The sequence below is a fragment of the Bubalus kerabau genome, chromosome 7 (assembly GCF_029407905.1).
Source record: "Bubalus kerabau isolate K-KA32 ecotype Philippines breed swamp buffalo chromosome 7, PCC_UOA_SB_1v2, whole genome shotgun sequence".
NCBI lineage: Eukaryota > Metazoa > Chordata > Mammalia > Artiodactyla > Bovidae > Bubalus > Bubalus kerabau.
The window spans coordinates 28,275,970-28,297,022 of record NC_073630.1 but is presented as its reverse complement, the minus strand read 5'-3'; the positions used below and the strand labels follow the sequence as shown (position 1 = coordinate 28,297,022).

Genomic DNA, 21,053 nt, shown 5'->3' with positions numbered 1-21,053 from the left:
CACAGCCTTTGTTGACACCATGGTTTCTAGCCAGCTGGAAAGGAGAGATTATTTAGTACTACATGAAGTTTAGAATTATATTACATAAGGTTTGGCATTATACTTACCAAGTTTAACCCATGTTTGCAACTTAAGTGACCTTAAGACCGTTATTGAGGCTTCCCTGGTGGCTCAGATGGTAAAGAATCCGCCTGCAATGCAGGAGACCCAGTTTCGATCCCTGGGTTGGAAAAAACCCCTAGGGAATGGAATGGTAATGGAATCCCACTCCAGTATCCTTGCCTGGAGAATTCCATGGACAGAGGAGCCTGGTGGGCTATACTCCGTGGAGTTGCACAGAGTCAGACACAACTGAGCGACTAACTCTTTTACTTTCACTAAGACTGTTATTACCTGAACATGAAAATCATCATTAAAGGCCTGTGATTTCTCGAGGTTTCTTCAGGGTCAGGAGATTGCCACCACTGAATACATTTTAAAGGATCAACGGGACACAAAAACAAAATTGTGCTTTCCTTACATTAGAAATTGTGCCTGTTCACTGTGCTGGATATAAAATACTCGCACAGCAGTCAGGTTCTGTGGGGAGGCTGGCATGTTGTCTTCAGGCTCTTAGACCTTGTGGGTTTCATACATAGCTCTAGAAACGTGCTGATAGTCAGGTCACCAGTGTATCACCTAGTGCATCTTTTCTGTTATTTTCCAAGCCCTTTCAAACCATGCTGACATCAGTTTTCTTCAGCTATTTTTCACTTCCCTGTAGTTTTCCTTAAAATCTTAAATTCTATCATCTTGTTACTTTCATCAAAATTTACTTTACTTTTTGCATTCTCAGCCATGTTGCCTTGTTGCACAGAGGTACCTCCAGAGTAGGTATGAAGTAGAACATCTTTACTTAGTCACTTACACACTCTGGAAAGCATTCAATGCCTTCTTCCCATGGTCAGTGATTTCCTGTCTGGGGATTTTATGACCTGCTGTAGTGTCTTTTTTTTTTTTTTTTTGAAAATGAAAGGAAACAAATGTTTTGATTTTTTTTCCCTAGGAATTTATCTAGAGTTTGAGAAAGACAAAAAAGTGAAAATGGAGAGTGTTCAAATTAATAAGGTTACAGCTGAAGCACAGTAATTATGAAGAAGCAAGAGAGTACCAAATTTATTAGCATGTTATAGATATACAACATGTAAAGTACATCCTAAGCAATTTCCTGTAGGAAAAAACTCCAGTAGAAAAATGTAAGAATAATGTAGGTTGTCACCTATGTCAGAAGCAACTGATACTTAATAGTCATAAAATTAACTAATTTGACATATTGGTAGGAAAGAGAACAAAAGTAAATCAATTTATAATTACCTGGGTACATTATATAGATTTAAAAATATAAACATTGACATTAAAAAGAGGATGAGAGGAAAGGGACTCTGGAAGAAAGGACCTTTGGGAATCCACGAAACATTATCTCAGCGCATGTAGTTGAATATTTGTATGTTTGAGAGCAAGAATTTGAGAATGAAAAAACTTAAAATTTTACTGATGTTCTAAAATTTGGTAGTAGATTCACTCCTTCTTCAATCCACAAGGAAGTTTTTCTATCCACCTTTTTTTTTTTTTCTACAATGAAGTTTTTCAAGGATATAATTAGTTTCTCAAAAGTTATAAAGTCATATATTATTTAAGCAGTCAGGATTTATCTATCAAAACCTCCATTAGCAGGTAGGAAGTAAAGCAGCATTGATTTTTAAAATATATCCTTAAATAACTATGGAAAAGAGAGAGACTATAAAAAGAAAAATATGCAAATGTTAGTTCATTAGATTTGTGAGTTCTTTGGGAAAGCTATAACTCAGAGTATAAATAGACTAGCACTCAAAAAAAAAAAAAAAGAAAAAGAAAAAGCTGATGAATGAATGAGAAACCCAATGCCTAACCTCAGAACTTTTCAAAAACATGCTTATAAATATGATTTCACTTTTTCCTCCAAGGTTGTTTCTTCATGAGATGATTGATTAATTGGTTAATGGACTGTTTAACGTAGATTAGAAGGATCTCAAATTTAGTCTAACACTTGTTTTTGTATGGGAGAGACCTGGGGTTAAGAGATAACAAAACAGAATCAGGCCTAGGACCCAGGTTTTCTAATTTTTTGACCCGTGTTGTTCTCAGTGGCGCATTCATCTGACAAATTCTGTACATTAAAGTCGTAGATTCAAAATGAAGCTTTCAAATTTAAATAGGAAGAAAAGTTATGACCAAGATAGCATATTCAAAAGCAGAGACATTACTTTGCCAACAAAGGTCCGTCTAGTCAAGGCTATGGTTTTTCCTGTGGTCATGTATGGATGTGAGAGTTGGACTGTGAAGAAAGCTGAGCGCTGAAGAATTGATGCTTTTGAACTGTGGTGTTAGAGAAGACGTGAGAGTCCCTTGGACTGCAAGGACATCCAACCAGTCCATTCTGAAGGAGATCAGCCCTGGGATTTCTTTGGAAGGAATGATGCTAAAGCTGAAACTCCAGTACTTTGGCCACCTCATGCGAAGAGTTGACTCATTGGAAAAGACTCTGATGCTGGGAGGGATTGGGGGCAGGAGGAGAAGGGGACGACAGAGGATGAGATGGCTGGATGGCATCACTGACTCGATGGATGTGAGTCTGAGTAAACTCTGGGAGTTGGTGATGGACAGGGAGGCCTGGCGTGCTGCGATTCATGGGGTCGCAAAGAGTTGGACACAACTGAGCAACTGAACTGAACTGAATATTGAGAAATGATTTAGAAATGTCTTCCATGATGTTGGGAATTAAAGAGAATGTATTTAAACCTGATTCAAGTGCAGGGAGTGATCCTGATCTCAAAGTTTCTCTTTTTGGGTAACAGTGTGTTGTCAAAGTCAGGAAGGTCAAGTGTGTTATCCTGAGGTCTGAAGAATTCTTACAGTTAGGAATGAGGGAAATTTAGCCACCGAGTTCTAAAGAAAATTACTCAAATACAAGCAATGTTATTAAACATTCTCTTTTTGAATCATCTCTTCAGAATCCTAAAAATAAGGAAAGTTTTAAGTGAAACTGGATTAACCCATAGTTTACAATATGAGGACTTCCCTGGTGGCTCAGATGGTAAAGAGGCTACCTGTAATGCAGGAGACCTGGGTTTGATCCCTAGGTTGGGAAGATCCCCTGGAGAAGGAAATGGCAACCCACTCTGGTATTCCTGCCTAGAGAATCCCATGGACAGAGGAGCCTGGTAGGCTACAGTCCATGGGGTCACAAAGAGTGGGACATGACTGAGCTACTTACACTGTAAATATGAGTCAATATACTTTCATTCAAAGTATATGCTTTATTCAGAAATGTTTAAAAAGTACCCTCTTTTATCATCATCTCAGTGAATGTTATTTGGAATCTGTAGGCATTGGTATCACACAAGACTGATTCTGAAAACTGGGACTCCAGCTTGTTCAATTAAGTAATTCTCCTAATGGCAAAAGAAAGTACAAGGCAAATATTATAGTCTTCTCATAAACAATGACTAACAATTACAGGATATAAATGGAAAAATTGCCATTGATGATAATGTAGTCGGTTTTAAACACTTGGGAGGGAGTCCAAGTATAGTATCTCCAGCTACCTTCTGCCTTTCAGTATAACCCCGCCACCTATGAATGGGAACATGTATCACTTCCTCCCAAACAATTCCATTCAGTTCAATCATGAAGAAAACCTCTTTTATGCAGATCCCCCACTTCCTTCCCTCTGATGTCCAGATCTTTCAAGCTCCTAAATCGCACAGCGTTTCTGTGCATTGTTACCTCCTCCTCAATGAGGCTGTTGGGAAACACTTCAAACAGTCTGTCCCGGAGGGGGACAGAAACTTTCTAGGAGGGAGGGGAGGGAAGGGAAATCAAGTCAGTGCTTGCCAAAACAATGAAAAGAAAAATGTGGAAGCTTGTGGTGGTGGTGGTGGTGGTTGTGGAGGGAGAGTGATCTTTTCTGAGCCAAATGAAATGACACCTGAGAGAAAGCTTTAATTCATTCAAAAGAGAAAAATTAGGAGTTAGGTAATCACTTTCCATCTGTGAAAATGAATAATAGGAAAGTGGGATTAAAAAAATAATTTGGGGTCTGTAAGGGAGGCCCGAAAGGATGTGGAGATGCTTTGACTTCCCCAAGCTTCTTCACAGCCTCTGAATTTTCATTTTAACCCACTGAGACACTAGGCACTTAGCACTGATTCAGGAGACTGAGTTTGGACTCTTAATGTGGCTACATTCATTCTGATCTAAAATCCTTTGTACACGATTTCTCTCAGTGACATGTTCCTTGAAATAAAAACATAACCACACTAGATATGTATAGCATAAAAGCAGATTGTTTTTAAACAGGGGGCTTTTCAAGGTTTACTGCAAGGCATCAGCTACCCTTTAAGTTAAAATAATGTTTGACAGGTCAGTAATGAGACATAAAAGATTTTTTTAAGAAACTGACAATTTTGTACAACGAAAGGGGCAAAAACAGAAACATCAAAGCTCAGGAACTGTATACACTGCACAAAGCATTAGGAGTTTCTGTTCTCTTTAACATTTTGACATATGTTGTGTAGTGTGGTTAGAGCTATTATGGGAATGCAAAGTTCTTTCCAAGCACTTTTACCACTCACATCGTTCCATGGTCACTTGAAGGGCACTTTGAAGTTTCCCAGGAATAAGGGCAAGGTACTGCTGTGTTTTGTTGGATAGGATACGTATGAGCAGAGAATGCTATGTAATGTAATACAGTAATCTTCAATTAAGTAGTATTTGCTTTTGATTTAAAGGCATTTCGATTTTTAATACAAGGATTCCAAGAGAAATTTCCTGTCTTTTGCAGTTACTCCAGCTCTATTAGAGCTGAGACCTCTCTTAGGATTGAGGAGACTTGGAAGTTAGCCTTGGCAGGTTGACTGTCCTGTTAAAAGTTTGGAGTACCTCCCAACTGGTAGATGTGAAGCTTCACATAGATTTGGAAGGAATTTTTCATAACTTTTACATTCTCTCTGCTTGACCATTTATTATTTGATTGGATAGTTTTTATTTAGCTTCAGCAAAATATTAAAAGCATTTCTTGGATGGAATAAGACAGGTGTGATCATTTCTGAAACTGAATTTGAAAGGCTTTTGTACAGGATTGCTTTTTAGAGATTGTTATAACTTCAGAGACAGAGAGACCCTTCAGTTTTCTCATAGCTATTTTTCTGAGCTTGAATTCTGGGGCCATAATTTCCCTTTGAATAGTCAACAGCATGAAAGAAGCATGGACTTTAGAACCAGGTGGTTGTAAATGTATATGTAGCCTCTACCCGTCTCAGCTGAGGAACCTTGAGAAGGTCTTAATTTCTCTGTGCTTTTGCTTTCTTCTCTGTGAAGGTGGGATAATGATACCAATTTTTGCAGGTTTATTTTAGGAATTAAAGTCTAATTTATGTAAAGTTTTAGCATCTAACATCCTAATATCTAACATCTTCTATTCTGCCTTCAACAGGACGGGGACTTATTACAAAGGCTTCCCTTTAGGAGTCAGAAAGAAGTATACTGAAGATTATAAGAGGGAAAATTGTGCTTTCTCTTTATACTAATGTTTATTTTTATAGTTTCAAAACCTATCATCTCAAAAGCTTGAAGGCTGGAATCAGAACAGATGAACGAGGGGATTATGTGGACTCATTTCTCCCTGCTCATTCTCATTATTCCTAACCCTCACCCCCACCATAGCTTTAAAAGTGAGCTATTTGGGGATCAGCATGAGCCCATCAAAGGTGAACACAGATTCCTCAAACACAGCTTGTCCAGTGCTGACCTTAGGATCTTTTTCTGGCATCACCCAATCTAAAAAGCCAGGCTTTCTCTTACCATCATCTCTGATACTCTCTACATGCAACCCGCCTCCAAGACTTTCTGCTGCTGCTTTTTAATATGTGCCAGTTCAGTCCCTTTCTGTCCTTTCTCCTTTGACTCCATCTAAATGTTGGTACTCTTCAGCTTTCTTAGATTTTAATCGGTGTGTTTTCTTCTAGTCTTGATCTCTTCCAAATACAAAGCTCATTATGTAAGAACCATTAAATGTTTATCATAACCATTAAGTGTTTATTGTTTAATTAAAAAATTGCAGTCTGAATTTCTTGGCAGAGTGAATCAGGCCCTTCAGGATGTAGTTCCAGCCTGTATTTGGCCCTGGATCCTATCGTGCCTCTCCTTGCTTCCTAAGCTCCATCCACATCCTATAACTTGAGGTTCCCAGCTGCCACTAAACTCTGCACCTTTGTACTGGATTGGCCAAAAAATTCATTCAGGTTTTTCTGTACGATATTATGGAAGAAAACCTGATGAACTTTCTGGCCAAATCAATACATGCTAATCCCTCTACCTGGATCTCCTTTTATCCTGCTGCCCACAGGGAAATTTCCCAATTCAGATAGTCCCTTCTCTGAAACACTCCCTGACCTTCAAAGCCAGGGAGAACCAATCCTCCCCTTCTCTATACTCCCTGAATCTTGTATAGACTCGAGGATTACACTCACCATGTTGGATTAGATGCAGTGTTTCCAGCCCCTGGACTATGAACAGGGAATCTGGCTTTTCATCTTTATGATCCCAGTCTGTTACTCATTAAGATACTAATACTACTCAAGGCTGGAGAAAGCAATGGCACCCCACTCCAGTACTCTTGCCTGGAAAATCCCATGGACGGAGGAGCGTGGAAGGCTGCAGTCCATGGGGTCACTAAGGGCTGGACAAGACTGAGCGACTTCACTTTCACTTTTCACTTTCATGCATTGGAGAAGGAAATGGCAACCCACTCCAGTGTTCTTGCCTGGAGAATCCCAGGGACAGGAGAGCTTGGTGGGCTGCCGTCTCTGGGGTTGCACAGAGTCGGACACGACTGAAGCGACTTAGCAGCAGCAGCAGCAGCAATACTCAAGGCTGCTTGAACAACTGAATTGAGGAGACAGGATTACATGGATGTGCAGCACAGGAGAGAGAGAGCTGTGATGAGACCAGATCACATTTGCAACATAGGAAGCAAAATAAAAGGACAAGCTTGATGTTATTTATGATAATTTTGGCACAGAAATTTTATACAATGAAAATTATACCAGTAGTGTAGAAACAATAGGCTTCAAATAGTGAAAGAAAATTTAGTGGCAAGTGATGTATTTGTTTCAAAATGCTGGTAACTTGGCACTTAAACTTTGAGAGCCATTGTGTCAATTAGAGTATGGTCCAACCTGTTGTAAGAAGAAATAGACTCCAGACTACAGTGGATGAAATAAAACAGAAGGCAGGAGGAAAAGAGGATGATAGAGGACGAGATGGTTGGAGGGGATCACCAACTCAATGGACATGAATTTCACCAAGCTCCGGAAGAGGGTGAAAGACAGGGAAGCCTGGCGTGCTGTAGTCCATGGGGTCACAAAGAGTCAGACACAACTGAGCGACTGAATAAATTAAAACGGTAGTGTATTGATATACTCATGACTTCATGATAAAAGTGGTGTACTGATAATTTCATGATAAAAGTGTTTGTAAAATATCAGGAGATAGAGAAGGAATTGGAGTTCCCAGGTGGTGCAGTGGTTAAGAGTCCTTCTGCCACTGTAGGAGACACAAGAAATGCAGGTTTGATCCCTGGGTCAAGAAGATCCCCTGGAGGAGGAAATGGAAACCCACTCCAGTATTCTTGCTGAGAAATCCCATGGACAGAGGAGCCTGGTGGGTTGCAATCTGGGGGGACCCCAAAGAATCAGACACTACTGAGCACAAAGGAGCAGTCACTCTGATAGTAGTATTGAGGGAAGTGGTTATTGGGTTGAAACTTAAAGGATGCTTAAGACTTTAACAGGTAAAAAAGAGGAAAACGGCATTCTTTTAGAGAGAATAGCATAAGAAACACACGCAGAGTCCAGGGGAATACAAAGAATCTGGTAAGTGAAGTGAGAATGTAGTGAGAGACGAGGCTGCTCAGGTGGGTCAGGTGGGTCGCAACCACGCTGTGACAACCTTAAGTGGTAATCTGGGTAGTTAGGTTTATGGGAAGTCTACATACAATGTCCCAGGTAAGGCTTTTGATCCAAGTGGTGATATGACCCCGACTGTAAGAGGCGCCTTCAGAAGGCAGTTGGTAGGGAAGAATGCTCTATTACTATATGGTTATATGGCACCCTGGTCATTCCTGTGGTGCATAATCTGGAAAAGGAGTTAACCATGGGTAAAGACATATTTTTCTAAATCCTTATAGAGAGGAGTTGTTTTGTTTGATACAGCATAAAATCTGGAATGACTGCATCAGCATTCTCATCCCTACTCAAACATCAGAATACCTGGGGGAGGAGAAGGTCAGAAGGTAAAATATCTCCTCCTAGGCCTGGTGGGAAGAGCAGGATATAATTATCTTTATAAAAGGAGACACTCCAGGAGTTGAATGGCTCACTTAAAATCTAAGCAAACTTAAAAATATATGACCCTAAACTGCATGCCCCCCAGTCTATCCACAAAAAAAGGTTTGGCTGTGTACTATTTCCTTGGGGGTGGGGAAAAGAAGAGAGTATACATTTCTTCACACATCTAAAGATTCCTTTGAACTCACTCTTCTTATATCCCTACACACTTTTATTTGAAGGCTGCAGTGCCCACAAATCCAGCAGATAATTTACATTTTGATGTAAGCAATTTCAAACAATTTTTCCTCTCTCTATTTTTTGAGCAAAATTTTTGGTCAGAGAGAAGTGAGTCATAGACTCATTTAAAGAAAAAAAAGGAGACATTTGGGTCACCAGTGATGTTACTACAATGCTAAGCCTGTAACAGTGTTTGAATTTTAGCTGCTTATTTTTTAATTTAGTTGCTTATTTTTTAACATCCAAACTACTATTACATTATGCAAGGCTAAAGAAATTTAGTGGAAATCACTCCTGACTTTTAAATTCTATCTATTGGAACATTAATTCCCAAAGTAGGGGTGAAGCCCCTTAGTTCATAGGAATGTCTCTACATGACTATTGAGACATCGCTGTGAATTTTATAAAACCACTCCTAAAAGTTTAGAATTTAGACATGAGGAAGAAATGTAAAGACACTGCTGGTGGGATAAACAGGTATGTAAGAAAAAGCACACTTTCATTCACTTACAAATGTTTATTAAGTGGTCACATGTGATGAACGGAACTGGATTCTTAGCAGATCTTGAAGAACCATGAAAGATAAACCAAGAACAGTTAAGTGAGTAGTCGAATGTGAAGGGCCTCACGTAGCTAGCGCAGGCATTTATCATTTCTCTTGGAGGCAATAATGAATTAGAAGAAAATCATGTTTGAAACATTAATCCTGGAGCATGGTCAGTTGATAGGAAAAGGAAGAGAACAAAGGCAGGACAGCAGTTCCAGGGTGGGGGTGGGGGTTCTTGACGTAGTCTAAGCATGCGGGAACAATGGCCCCAGTAGGTGGATGACTGAGGGATGGAAAAGAATAGAAGATCAAGAGATACTAGGCCAAGAAAGAGCAGAGGAAGTCCTTAACTCGGAAGGCTATAATGGAGCAGAGAGAAAGGCACTTTAGAGGAGGCATTTTTGCATAAATGCTATTTATTTTAGTATCTGAAATTGAAAGTGTTAGTCGCTCAGTCCTCTGACTCTTTGCAACTCCATGGACCATAGCCTGCCAGGCTCCTCTGTCCATGGAATTCTCCTAGTGTGAGTTGCCATTTTCTTCTCCAGGGTATCTTCCCAACCCAGGGATTGAACCTGGCTCTCCAGATTCTTCACTGTCCCGAGTATCTACCTTGGTACATTCAGGACATAGGAATTTCCTTTTTTCTCTCTTATATATTAATTAGTGTTATATCTAATTAGGGGTGGAATATATAGGAACATAACAGATCATCATACAATCTTATATAAAAATTAAGTATAGAAAGAATAATTTTCCTTTCATGTCACTCTGTAAAAGAAAATATATAACAATATATTTTAAAACAATTATTATAGACAATTTCCCACTATAAGTAGGAGACAAATTTTGTTAATCTATATTCAAAAATCAAATATTGGCTTTGTTGTTTAGTCACTAAGTCATGTCCTACTCTTTGTGACCCCTATGGACTGTAGCCTGCCAGGCTCTTCTATCCATAGAATTTTCAAGGCAAGAATCCTAGAGTAGATTGCCATTCCCTCCTCCAGGGGATCTTTTCGACACAGGGATCAATCCTGTTTCTCCTGAATTGGCAGGCTGATTCTTTACCATTGAGCCACCTGCTGCTGCGTCTGTCGCTTCAGTTGTGTCCGACTCTGCACGACCCCATAGACGGCAGCCCACCAGGCTCCCCCATCCCTGGGATTCTCCAGGCAAGAACACTGGAGTGGGTTGCCATTTCCTTCTCCAATGTATGAAAGTGAAAGTGAAGTCACTCAGTCGTGTCCGACTCTTTTCGACCCCATGGACTGCAGCCCACCAGGCTCCTCTGTCCATGGGATTTTCCAGGCAAGGGTACTGGAGTGGGTTACCATTGCCTTCTCCAATTGAGCCACCTGGGAAGCCTCAAATATTGGGTTAGAGATTATTTTTTAAAAACTGCTAGGTGATGCATGAATAGATTCTCTGCTTGAGACTTGACTGCACAGAATTTTTAAGAAAGATTTCTGTGCCAATAAGCTAGATATATGGAAAAATATTTTCCTGTTAGATCAAGAAGTTCATGCTTTTCTGCTGAGCTATCATTATAAATGGCATACCAAAATTTAAGTATTGTTTAGGATTAAAAGTATGAACACCGAGGCTCAGTTTCTCAAGCAATAATGACCATGAAGGATATGTTACTATTCTCCTTTGACAAATTTGGAGCTCCTGGTCTTGGAAAAAGCAAATGGGAAGAGAGAGAGGAAATTGGTAGGGGCATTCAGGAGCTATACCCTATGATTGGGGGCATAGCCAGGTTAGGATTAGGGAAGAGTAGGCATAAAAACAAGCCCAGCTTCCCTGGTGGCTCAGACGGTAAAGAATCTGCTTGCAATTTAGGAGACCCGGGCTCAGTCTCTGGAGTCAGGAAGATCCCCTGGAATAAGAAATGGCAACCCACTTCAAAATTCTTGCCTAAGAAATTCCATAGACAGAGGAGCCCAGCAGGCCACAGCCCATGGGGTCCCAAAGAGTCGGACACGACAGAGTGACTAACACTCACTCACTCATCTCTTCAGCAGGTACCCAGAAGAAAGCTGACATATATACGTGGGGTCTTAAATAGCTGCGTGTGCCCACTGATGGTGGTTCAGCCTTTGTCTGAACCCAGTTCACAAACTTTCCAACATAGTACCACCTTCACTCCCAAATGAATTACAGTCTCTCATAGTTCCTTGCATTGATTTTTCCTTTATAGTATTTCTCATAGTTAGTCATTATACCTTTTGGGATTATCTGATAAATATCTGTCTTATCCATTGAGCTATAAGCTTAGCAATGCAATAATTCAAGGGACCAGGGCCGCTTTGCCCACAATAAGTATTCCCAGCAACAATCAGAGTGCCTGGCACTTACTTTATTCCCAGTAAATATCTATCAAGACGATTAATGTCTTAACACTTTTATTCCTCCAAATATTGTTTAAACTTCTATGTCTAACTGCAAACGAGTTGCAAATAATCAGAAATAGTATATATTGATAATTTTGAAGACTCTCAGTGTTCAGATTTTGGAAGCAGAATGAGAAAATTAAAGTGACAAATACCAAAATTTTAAGGCCTTAATGATGATCAATTTAGCATGTATCTTTGAAAAGAGGTCCAGAAGGAACTGTGAAAATATACATTAATCTATTTAACTTTCATAAAAATGATGAAATTATGAAGGTGGTCAAATTAGTGAAAATTAACAGTGACATTGGAATCCCTGGATATTTAAACTATAGTAGGGAAGGCAATATCTTTTCTATGAGAGGAAATTGTAGTTGACCACACCATACATTCCTTTGAAAGAATATATATATATCACTGTCAATAAAGGATAAACTGAAAATGTAATGTAGTTTTCACTTCCAAACACCTTTAACCAAGTTCTTCATCAAAAGATATTGGGAAAAAAATTCTGTCACTATAAAACTGGGGGAAATGTATTGTCAGAAACAGGAAATTGGCTCATAAATAGGAAATAAAGGATAGTGATAAATGGGCATTTTCTTCTTGGAAAAGGTAAACAGTGAGGTTCTCAGAGACCAGTGCTGATACAACTTTTGTTTAACATTTTCATAATCTGTAAATGGAAAAAGGCCTCTGGACTTTTCATATCTTAAAATTTTATAAATCTTTTAGGTAAGGAAATGTGAAATGTCAGATCAACAGGCTGCAGACTGTGTGGGCAAAAACTTAAAGGGCTTTTTAATTTCTTGTTATTATAAAAGAGATCACATAACATGGTAAATAATACAAACAGCACAAAGGGATAAAAAATAGAGTGGAGCTTTCAACTCAGACTACCCTTTAACTCCCTCACCTTGGTTCTATTCCTGGTTCTATTCCATAGAGAGTGCCACCTAATTTGGTTTTTCGACTGTCCTTCCTGAAATATGTGCATATATATACTTATATACCTATGCCTTTATAGAATATATTTACACATAAATGAGAGCTTACTATATACACACCATTCTAAACTTGGGTTATTTTTATTTAAGAATACATATTGGAAATGTGTTTTCTATTAGCAGAAACCATTGCATCCTTTTTAATGACTGCTTATGTGCTATTATGTGGATTTTCTATATCTAATTTACTCAGTCCCCTGATGATAGATATTTAAGTTGTTTCCTGTTTTTGATATTATTAAAATTGCTATTGTTGGTATTTTTGTTATTACTGTTACTACCACAAGGACATTCTTGAATGCATTTTTCTTCACATCTTTGGGAGTATACCTCTAGGATAAATTCCCAGAAATGGGATTGCTGAGTCAAAGATTAGAGGCAGTTATAGTTTGCTTCACTCTCGATTGCCTTCCAAAATGTTGTATTGATATGTATTCTTACAAGCAGGAAATGAGCATCTGGTTCCTCATACCATAGCCAATAGTGAGTATTGTAAAAATTTTTCAGTTCTTACAAAGTATAATCTAAGTACTAAAAATATGTTTTTATTTTAAATTTTCCATTAAATTTTTATTTAAAAAATACAAACTCCTCCCCATCCCTCCACCCTCCACATATTTGAAATAGTCACTCTGCAGCATGGCGGAAATGGAGCCAGCTGTAGACTGAAGGTTAAGAGGGGAGGCAGGCAGTGAGAACAGATCATCCTTTAGAGAGCCTTGAGAAGAGAAGAGAGAAGGAGCAGGCAGGAAGTGGGGTCAAGGCTCAAGGCAGGAAAAGCATTTTGTTTGTTCAAGAATTTGAGTTATTTAGAATTGGAGTAATCTTTCTCCCCAGGAAGTGGATTCCTTGTCACTAGAAATGGACAAGCCATGGGTGAGATAACCTCTGGCCAAGACACTGCAAAAATAATTCATGCTCTGGAAAGAAGGCTCTAAAATCACCTTATCTCAGACCTGTCAGATAGGAAAATAACTAATATCTAATTGGATCTTCTCAACAACATATATACTTAGTGAAACTGCAGATTCTTCTTGAATATCATTAATTACTCACTGAAGTCAATGGTGGGGCATTACAGAGTAGAAAGAGATTATGTGTAAAATTCCTTCAATTTGAAGGAGTTTTGAAGTTTGATTTGAAGTTTTTATGATGGATACATTAAGAAATATTTTTATTTAATATACAAGTGGAGGAAAATAATATGACTGACCAAATCCCTAAGTAATTATTAGTTCTAGAGGCTTAGTTTTTGCAGAAGAAATGAGAATAGATAAGATTTAGTTGATCACAAATCAATATTTCTTAAGAAAACCATGCAAAACTAAGAAATATTTTGAAGCAAAAAAGTTTCAGCTGATAAAGCATTCATAGCTTACTATACATACTTGATTTTTATATCTTCCCGATCTGTTCACACACAGTAAGTCCCCCATTTCATCAAATACATTCCATGTATCCAATTTTATTTACAACCTGGCCCATTTCATGTGTCTCTCCCATGTACATACTCATTTCTTCATCTGGGATTTATACAAGTTAGTAAAATGCCTGATACAAAGATGAAACAATATTAAAAAACAACAGAAAAACAGACTTCCCAGATATAGAAGTTGAAGCCTTTTTTTTCCTTGCAATTTTCCTAGGATTTCATCAAGAGCTTGGGCTGGTATGTCATAATAATTCAGTTTAGAAGATAACTATCAAGGGTGTATCAAAATGTTTTTACCAATTTGTATTGAATTGTTTGGTCTCAATATGGGCAGTCTTTCAAATGCCTGAATAAATTCGTTGGAAGTTTTGTTTGCTAAAGCATTTCACATCCTGGGAAAAATAAAACCAAATATGTTGTTTTTCTTTGTTCTCCACTGAGCCATGCAAAAGTTAAAAAGAGCTTAAAAAAAAAAAGTAAAGACAAAAAATTTTGAATAAACCTCCTTTAAATCAAATTGACCTTCTCTAGGCACTTTTTTTTCTGCATCTTGGCAGGGACTGAATCTATATCCTTCTCTTTCCCAGGCTCACTCTGTGTGGCCCACTTCCTATGGCTATTCCATTCTCTGAAATGACAGCATTTTCAGCCTACAGTAGCTTAAAAACTATTAATTCCCGGTCACTGGAAATAACCTACATGTCACTCAAGGCAAAGAAATTGTTCTTGCTTTTTGACACTTGAGCTTTATTGCTTCTGAGCTCAGACAACCCCAACATGGGGAGGTGAGAATAACTTTCTCCTTGAACCATTTTCTTTATGCTGTGCTTTGCCACTTGGCTTTCCCTGGCCCCCCAGCCAGGCTGTCAGCACATTCCCTGCTCAGGGTGGTGTGGGGAAAAAGCCCAAGTATGGAAGGAGAGTTTATTTTCGGTAAATTTAATCAAGCAGTGAGCTTTTATTTTTGCTTTTTATATTTTGGGAAAAAAGACCTCGCTTTAGAGTAGATAGCACTCTGGAACTAAGTTTTAGAGATTTTCGTTTTGGCTGATGATGAAACAGTTGCAAACCTCTCTGCTTTTTCCCCTTGCAACTTGTTTCCCCTTTTTGACAGAAAGAACTACTTTTACAGTGCAGTCAAAATAATCCCCAGTTTTCTTTAGTCTATGATATTTGGGAATGGGGGGCTGCTTGAAAGAGAGGAAAACTTCCTGATTAAAAGCAAGGCAGACAAACACCTTTTGCAGACCTCATCCAAAAATGGATTGGGAGCAATGTCTGTAATGCAAACGGCTCTAATGAGGAAAGTCATTCCAGCTTCCTTTTTTCCCCCAGATTTGAAAAAGTTGGATTAACACATCATCTTGAGTATGAGTCAGTTCAGTTCAGTTCAGTTGCTCAGTCGTGTCCGACTCTTAGCGACCCCATGGACTGCAGCATGCCAGGCCTCCCTGTCCATCACCAACTCCTGGAGTTTACTCAAACTCATGTCCATTGAGTTGCTGATGCCATCCAACCATCTCATCCTCTGTCATCCCCTTCTCCTCCTGCCTTCAATCTTTCCCAGCATCAAGGTCTTTTCAAATGAGTCAGCTTTTCGCATCAGGTGGCCAAAGTATTGGAGTTTCAGCTTCAGCATCAGTCCTTCCAATGAATATTCAGGACTGATTTCCTTTAGAATAGACTGGTTGGATCTCCTTGCAGTCCAAGGGAGTCTCAAGAGTCTTCTCCAACACCATAGTTCAAAAGCATCAGTTCTTCGGCACTCAACTTTCTTTATAGTCCAACTCTCACATTCATACATGACTACTGGAAAAAGCATAGCCTTGACTAGATGGACCTTTGCTGGCAAAGTAATGTCTCTGCTTTTTAATATGCTGTCTAGGTTGGTCATAAGTTTTCTCCCAAGGAGCAAGCATCTTTTAATTTCATGGGTGCAGTCACCATCTGTGGTGATTTTGGAGCCCCCAAAAATAAAGTCTGCCACTGTTTCGCCATCTATTTGCCATGAAATGATGGGACCAGATGCCATGATCTTTGTTTTCTGAATGTTGAGCTTTAAGCCAACTTTTTCACTCTCATCTTTCACTTCTATCAAGAGGCTCTTTAGTTCTTCTTCACTTTCTGCCATAAGGGTGGTGTCATCTGCATGTCTGAGGTTATTGATATTTCTCCCAGCAATCTTGATTCCAGCTTGTGCTTCTTCCAGCCCAGCATTTCTCATGATGTACTCTGCATAGAAGTTAACTAAGCAGGGTGACAATATATAGCCTTGATGTACTCCTTTTCCTATTTGGAACCAGTCTGTTGGTCCATGTTCAGTTCTAACTGTTGCTTCCTGACCTGCATATAGGTTTCTCAAGAGGCAGGTCAGGTGGTCTGGTATTCCCATCTCTTTCAGAATTTTCCACAGTTTGTTGTGAGTATGAGTATATGAACCCAAAAGGAAGCACATCATTAATTACAATAAACCCAATTCTCAATAGTTTATGAGTGTGAAAATTCAAAACTCATATATATCTATAAGCTGACACAAACAGAAATCATCCCCCAAGGGTTCTGATAGAAAGTTGGTCCTATTGAAATTTACCTTGAGTGGATACCCTGCTAACTAGAAGATAACTGACTTTATTTTATATCTTGCTTACCATTGCTGTCTATACACTAGATCATCAAAATATCAATATTATTGGGTACTGGAATTTGAGCATTTGTTATAGTGGGGGTAGTTTATCAATTCTTACTTTGAAACCACCTAAAAATCCAATGGGGTAGTTATCCTTACTTACCAGAGGAACAAACTGAGACTCACAAAGTAAATTAGAGTACAGAGATATATATTATTATATATCTTAAGTTATGTTGTATATAGTGTGTATGTATATGTCATATAATTACTACTAATAACTTTTTAACTATAATTACTCCTCATAAGTATAAAACAGGAACTTTACAGAAAGAGAGGGGCTTCCCTGGTGGCTCAGTCAGTAAACAATCCACCTGCATGCAGGAGGTGCAGCTTCGATCCCTGGGTTGGGAAGATCCCCTGGAGACGGAAATAGCCCCACTCCAGTATTCTTGCCTTGCAAATCCCACGGACAGAGGAGCCTAGTGGGCTGCCATGGGGCAGCAAGAGTCAGACACGACTTAGTGACTGTACTATTACTACTCCAGTAATAGAGGCTTAAACTCAAATGTTAGCCTTCCTCAAACAAGTTACTCAGTCTAACGGGACTCAATTAAAAAAGTCAGTTGTCTCAAAGGTATATTCCCCAGAGGCAGAACCTAAAGCAGAGATTTGTGTACATGTGCTTTACAAGGGATGCACTGTTTGGGGGAAAAAAACAGTAAGGGACTAGACTAGGGAAGTAGAAAGAGAGGACATAGGATGTGGTCTCAGAGCAAGTTTAGTCTTGGCCTGATACACCAGACATTGAAACATCCGTTTTACGGAAGCGTATGCCCGACTTAGGGAAGGGACAGAGTTTTATCCCCTTTTACCGGTCAGTCATTGGCTGACCCCAGCAACAGTTTGACGTGACCTTCATCCCACTCAGCTTCTGAAAAGTTGGCTCCTGTCTGATGATGCCAGTTCTCCTGAGAAGGTTGAAGGTGTCAGGGTGTCAGTTATTAGACCATATTATTCTCAGCGGCTAGAGCTGAGTGTCATAGCAAGTTAGGCTAAGCAGGTAGGGCATTTACAACATCTACTGTATCAATTTCTGTTACATGTCTGCTGGATGCCATTGATGGTATCTCTTACCTTAAAAGAACTCAAAATCTAACGGGGGCAGGGGATATGTTTGATAGGGTTCAAATTAGAAGTATTTTTGTAGTATCACCATCTGTTTTGTACTCCTGGGGTGGGGATGGGAGCATGGAGGAGGAGAAGGGAGAGGAGGAAAGGACTGATGAAGGGCTGCGGCTGCTGCTGCTAAGTCGCTTCAGTCGGTCTGACTCTGTGTGACCCCACAGACGGCGGCAGCCCACCAGCCTCCCCCTTCCCTGGGATTCTCCAGGCAAGAGTACTGGAGTGGGTTGCCATTTCCTTCTCCAGATGAAGGGCTAAGAAAAATTCAATGCTACCAGAAGGAACTTACACTTGGGCTGCCTCTCGGAGACTCTTAGAAGTTAGTGGGTGAGATTGCAAAGGACATTTCCGACAGCAGAAATGGCATAAATAAAGGGGACTTGACTAACCTTGGCAACTTTGGGGAGCAGCATTATGTCTCTATATCTAGGATGATTAAACCTTGTAAGGGCATGGTGGGAGAAGAGACTGGAAAGATGAGTAAGGGTCTTTTGGTTTATGCCTGAGAGTGGAGTTTATTACTGACTGAATAGGAGAGTTGAAAAAAAATTGCTCCAGTGTGACATAGTCTCAGGTCTTTGCTATATGGATGACAGTAATTACTCACATACATTTCACACCATGTTGCCATGTTGGTTTATATCTTTTTTCTCCTACCTCTAGTTCTTCTGGGAATATCTGAAATGTGAACTGGGTACTTTTGCACACTAATACAGTTGATTAAAATACACCAAGGAGAATTCTAAGGTTCGTGTCAAAAAGGAGCCCACTGCCTTATTCCACGTGCCAGCAAATACATAGTTTGAGCACAGGGGCATAAACTTGCAGAGAAGTTGGTTGTGGGCATTTTCCTCCAGACTTCTCCAAGCCTATGCTCACCTTACACTTACTCTCTATTCTCTGAGGTTCTTCCACATCCCATTCTTTGAGCTCTATAAGTCATATGGCTGTTAAGACTCCTAACTTGCCAATTTACTTTGCTTTTCCTCAAACCAGTGGCTCACACCGCTGAACAACTAACAACTGTAGACCTCTTCAGGGTGGAGATCGACTTACTTATTTGTGCTACATTCACCATTGTTTTCTCTCCATTTTGATACTTGTTGCTTTTCCTGTCCTAAGGTTATATTGCTTTTCCATATGGCCTCTCTGTGAAGCAGGCCCTCCGTGTGTTCTGCGGAACTCCCCTGAATTCCAGCCAAGCTGCAGGCTTTAGAAATATACTTTGGAAAGTAGTGCAGAACATGGGCTGGAGTGTACAGTGGTGGGAAATAGAGGTGCAGAGTCTAGTGTTCAATAGGGGATATACACACAGAAAAGTCCCTGCTTATGATAGCAAAACCTGGAACCAACCCAGATGCTTCTATTTTGCAGAAGGTGGGGGGACATGAATTATGATGGCATAGTCACACAATAGAATATTATATAGCTGTCGTGTGAATAAATTACAGTCCCACCCAGTAGTATAGATAAACATAACAATATAGTAAGAGGTATTAAAAACTCAGTCATCCAAACATACATCTAGCATAATACCATTTTCATAATTTTAAAAACAATACAACAAAAGTAAACATTTTAAGAATATAACTATAGAGATATATGATTATGATATAACTATAGAGAGATATGATTATGATATAACTATCATAAAGGAAAAAACGGGACTGATGGAACAGAATTTGAGATAGTGGTTACCTTACATGGGAGGAAGCAAAGGAATGGAATGGGGAAGGTAATTAGCTTTATGTCAAGTTTCTAGCTTTTATTTTGAGTGGTGATTTCATGTGTGCTGATTATATAATGAAAGGTAACCCCAAATTGTAAACCAATTACATAGAAGAGAGTCATTATGGACCAATGACCATTATGGACCAATGACCAATGACAACCATGTATCATGATCCATGAGTTAATGATTAAATCTGTGTACCTTAGATTTAAAAGGAAAATCATAAATAACTCTTGTAGTCATTCAGGAGAGAAAAGGGCATAGCAATACTTATGGCATGAGCTGTTTTGAGAATTAAGTGAGATAAGCTGTGAGCTTCATAGGTTCTTAGCTAATTTGGGAATAGTGAGGGGGTGAATGGCAAGACTGGGGACCGTGGTCCCAAAAGTTTGACGTTGGTGGTTAGACAGCATCACTGTATCTCTTTGAGCCCTTATCACCTGGATCAGGTCCTTGTTAAGAGCCAGATAACCGTCCTCTTTCCACTTTCTGGGAATCTTAATCTTTCTTTCTTTGTCCATAAAGTCCCCTGACCCCTGGAATATCCAGTACATTCTCTTCATTAAGTTAAAAATTTTCCAAATGATAGGAAAACATTGACTTTAAACAGCTTATTGATGTGTTATGGCCTGTAAATATACCTAATGCAAGAAACTACTCCAGGGAAATGAGGCATAAAAAAATGTAAGGAGGAGAAACACAAATATTTTAGTAAAATTTCCTGCCAGTATGTTAAGCACTGGTCAAGTGGTTGTAGGTATTGAGTCAATGTTTTGACCTTCCACTGCCCCCAAGTTACTAACAAGAAGGATGGATTTTTGTTTCCCTGTTTGGCTCAGGAAATCTTCTACCTGAAAACATGAATGGGATTGCAAGTGGGCACTGTGGAGAAATCTATGCCCGAGTTTGCCTTTCTAACTCTGCTCTTCTTTCTACGGAACAAAAATGATAACCTGTGTGTCCTGGTGCCAGAATAGTGTGATATAGGGGGTATTCAGTACCAATTTCCCAACTGACAACTCCAGAATAGAAGATGTAAAAGTATCATTTTTTTTTCCCCCTGAAAAAAGGAAACTTTGGATGAAGGCAGAATTCAGTGTGTTCTAAAAGTGGGTTGTGTCTTCCTGTGGTTGTCAGACTTCATCCCATTTCCTATTTCCAAAGACTGGATGTTCTCCAGTCCAGGGGATAGGAAGTGTGCTTGCTTGGAGTGGGACTTTGAGCATCTATCCAGCTTGGAGGCAGCCCACCCAACCGGAAACCCTCCCACCACACAGCACAACATGGGAACCGAGCTCTGTTTTTCTTTACTTTCCACAGATTCATGAAAGCAAACAGAACAAGGCAGTCTTCTCCCTTAAAGGAGAAGTCGTTTCTAATCTGAGAAAAATCACTCTAAATCACAAACTGGTGATTTGAGAAAATGTTCCTTTGCCTCCTAGCAGTTCCATAGAGGTAACCTATTCATTACAGGCATCTCCTG

The 21,053-nt window shown here is 39.4% G+C and overlaps 1 protein-coding gene across 26 annotated transcripts in view; it reads left to right on the top strand.

The window, feature by feature from the left end:
* Positions 1-21,053, top strand: part of DKK2 (dickkopf WNT signaling pathway inhibitor 2) — a 583,019-nt gene that overhangs the window by 372,634 nt on the left and 189,332 nt on the right. For 2 of the 26 annotated variants that reach the window (XR_008716847.1, XR_008716831.1), the window contains one exon: positions 5,513-6,115. The exons of the other annotated variants lie outside the window; for them this stretch is intronic. The gene's annotated coding sequence lies outside the window, so the exon portion shown is untranslated. Of the gene's footprint in view, positions 1-5,512; positions 6,116-21,053 lie in introns of those variants that run through there. 26 annotated transcript variants of the gene reach the window in all.